The 3,111-nt window shown below is 43.4% G+C and overlaps 1 protein-coding gene across 2 annotated transcripts in view; it reads right to left on the bottom strand.

The window, feature by feature from the left end:
• Positions 1 to 289: 289 nt before the first annotated feature.
• The window catches only part of LOC119296010 (nuclear pore complex protein NUP93A-like), an 11,323-nt gene continuing 8,501 nt past the window's right edge, over positions 290 to 3,111 (bottom strand). The window contains exons 15-18 of one of the 2 annotated variants that reach the window (XR_005144607.1): positions 1,940 to 1,983; positions 1,737 to 1,829; positions 1,484 to 1,585; positions 292 to 1,062 (exon numbers count right to left, since the gene is read on the bottom strand). The gene's annotated coding sequence lies outside the window, so the exon portion shown is untranslated. Of the gene's footprint in view, positions 1,063 to 1,483; positions 1,586 to 1,736; positions 1,984 to 3,111 lie in introns of both variants that reach the window. The other variant, XR_005144606.1, reaches the window with a different exon arrangement.

Genomic DNA, 3,111 nt, shown 5'->3' on the forward strand with positions numbered 1-3,111 from the left:
AAAAAAATGTGCAATTACAGAAATAGTAAAAATGTATACAGAAAACCTAAACATAAACATATCATATTATGCAAAAATGACACCAAAAAAATTGAAGAAGGTATCATTTGACTTTGAGCAGAATGTCCAACTCACTAGAAGTTTGCCAAAGACGTCAGGCAAAATCAAATCCTTTTTCATTATCTTACTGATTAGATTCTTATCATAGGCATTGGCTCGAACCTCACATTGGCTTACTCGCACATCAACATCAAGCGCATTAATGTAAATAATTTGTTCACGCACCATCCCCAAAAGACATACAAAAGGGGAAAACAACATATGAGCACATTGGTGATAAAAGCACACCATGTAGAAAACTATGTTTAACAGAGACAAAATTTAATTACAGCTCACCATCAAATGATACAGATAGCAACAGACTGTTTGCTTGTCCTCACCCATGTTGCGGAATGCTTTGTTTATGTGCTCAACAACAAATAAGCTCACATTACTCTTCAACAGAACATCAGGTTCTAGGACAGCACTGTAGCAATGTGGGCTCAGAGAAAGACTTGTGGTAGGAGCTAAAAAGGTGTTGAAACCAATTGCAAGCCGGCCAGTGAGGAACTTGTTATCAGTTGTTCCCTTCATAGCTCTCATCGTCTTGCTGAATTCGGTGATCGTGGGGTGTTTGGGTGGCCCGGTGTGGTTGAACATGTGATTGAAACTCTTCACAACCTCCTTTTCAACAATGTATTTCAGACGCGGCCCTCTGTTGGGTAAACCAAAATTCCTGTGCACACTAGCAGCATCTACTGGAATAGTGCCCCTGCCTGGAAATACCAAAGCTGAACTGTCTGGGTCGTACGACTGGACTAGGAACTTCGTCAAGTCAGAAGGCAGTGTGTCGGCTAAGTTTATCAAGCCGCCTAACATCTTCTCATACAGGAAAGACCTTTGAACAGGTGCCAGTTCTGTGTTCACCTTCACAAACCTCCCTGGGGAGGCCCTAATCCTTCCAGCTTGTGAACATCGCTAAGGAACGTTTCCTTCATTCCCTTCAACTCCAACTTCACCCACCTGAGACAGAAAAAGGGAACTGAATACGGACAAATTGTGCAACTAGTGTACATATGTCTGCAACTGATCATACAAAATAAACTAAAAAAATCACATAAGGGGGGAGGGGGAGGAGAAGGGAAATGTATGGCAACCATAAGTTGATTGTTGTGCAACTATTATCCCTTATTGCATGTACACAATGTGCAATTAAAAAAACTGTCCAAATGTATGCATGTTTGGGTGCAAGTGTGTGTTGAATGGGTACCAACTTTCAAATTTGACAAAGTAGGTAAGGGGATTCAAAAATCTATCTTAAAACAGTTATGCACACAGAAAGGAACAACTGCCAAGTGTATACTTTTCATGTGCAACACTAAACAGCAGAGGTGCCAACTGGTACCAACATACTGTACAACCGAAAAAAATGTACAATATGTACCTCAGCAGCTTCTGCAGAGGTTGGGCCACCCCCATAAGATGATTTGCCTTTTCCTTTCGGTCTGGCTCGCTTTGCAACACGGGATTCGGTATCATCCTCCAACTACAAAAAAAATGATACTCATATAAAAAATTCATGAAAAAAGAAAACAAAAAATAAAGATTGGATTTCTTTTACATATACTCAAAATTGTACATTGTCTTTTCAAAAATACAGAAATAAAGAAATGTTAAAGTCTGCGCTAAAAGCTTACCCCTACTTCCTCACCATCAGGAACAATGCGACTACGAACACACCGCTCAGCAGCCCTTTTCCTATTCCGCCGTTTATCCTTTGATACAATCCTCTGCATGGGTCGAAAGAGCAAAAACCAAAAAACAAAAACAAAAGGGAAAAATGAGAAAAAACAGCACATATATTCGATCATGTTTGCTCCCTTTGAGCTAAAAAGAAAACCTCTTCCCCACTTCCACCGGCATCTCCCTCTTCAACCATTGTCACTGCAAAAAAACAGGTTCCAAGAAAATCATTTTAATTGCACGCTCAAAAAAATTTGTAGTTGAACACTAACAAAAACTTGATAAACAATGCATAAAAAAACCAGGACCCCTCCACTAGGACATTCGAAAATCCTGTGGCAACTGGACCCTTGATCTGCCAACTGGGATATGGGTGATGCCAAATAGAAAATGCAGGGAACACAGATCCCAGTTGTGTGCAAATTGAACCTAGATCTGCCAACTGGGAACTGGTCCAATGGCAAATATAAAAACCACAGAACAGAGATCCCAAAATGCGTGCAACTATTGTACCTAGAACTGCTAACTGGGGTTGGGCTAATGGCAATTACAAAATTCACAGAAACACATATACACCAAAAAAATGTGTGCAACTGATGCACCTGGAACTGCCAAATCTGGGATCTGAAAAAATGTCAAGTAAAAAATGCATAAACACATGTGTCAATGGTGTGCAAAAACATATGCCCAGGTTGCACACAGAAAACATGTTCAGGTTGCACACACACACATGCTACTCACTTTACCAAAAAAACACGTAAGACAACCACATAAATATTCCCTGTGCAACTGCCAACTGCAAACAACTTGTTGTGCAAGTGGGCATGAAAAATAAAACAGTAAACAGACACTGATCAAAGGGATTCAATGACTGATGAATTATCTACCAACTAAAAACAGTATCTAGGGTTTCGATCACACATGCAAAAAATCACACTGTCTCTAATGAATACAACAAGGAGAGTGCGCAAAACAACAGGGACATGCTATGGCGCGCGGCCTCGTCTGCTACGGGCACGGCCAGAGCGCTATGGGCACGGCGGGAGCACTACAGCGCACGGCCTCTCCCGCTACGAGCGCGGCGAGAGCACTACGGCCACGGCCTACCCCGCTACGGGCGCGACGAGAGCGCTACGGGCGCGGCCACTCCTGCTACGAGCGTGGCGGGAGCACTACGGTGCGGTCTCCCCCTGCTACGGGCACGCCGAGAAGCACTACGTCCGCGGCCTCCCCCGGTACGAAGGCGGGGAGTACGAGCGAATGGATGAGCGGCTTGAGACGGCGACCGGACCTGAGCCCACCGCCCACTACTTCGTGTACGCTCACAAA

This window comes from Triticum dicoccoides, chromosome 4B (assembly GCF_002162155.2).
Source record: "Triticum dicoccoides isolate Atlit2015 ecotype Zavitan chromosome 4B, WEW_v2.0, whole genome shotgun sequence".
In the NCBI taxonomy this organism is placed as follows: Eukaryota; Viridiplantae; Streptophyta; class Magnoliopsida; order Poales; family Poaceae; genus Triticum; species Triticum dicoccoides.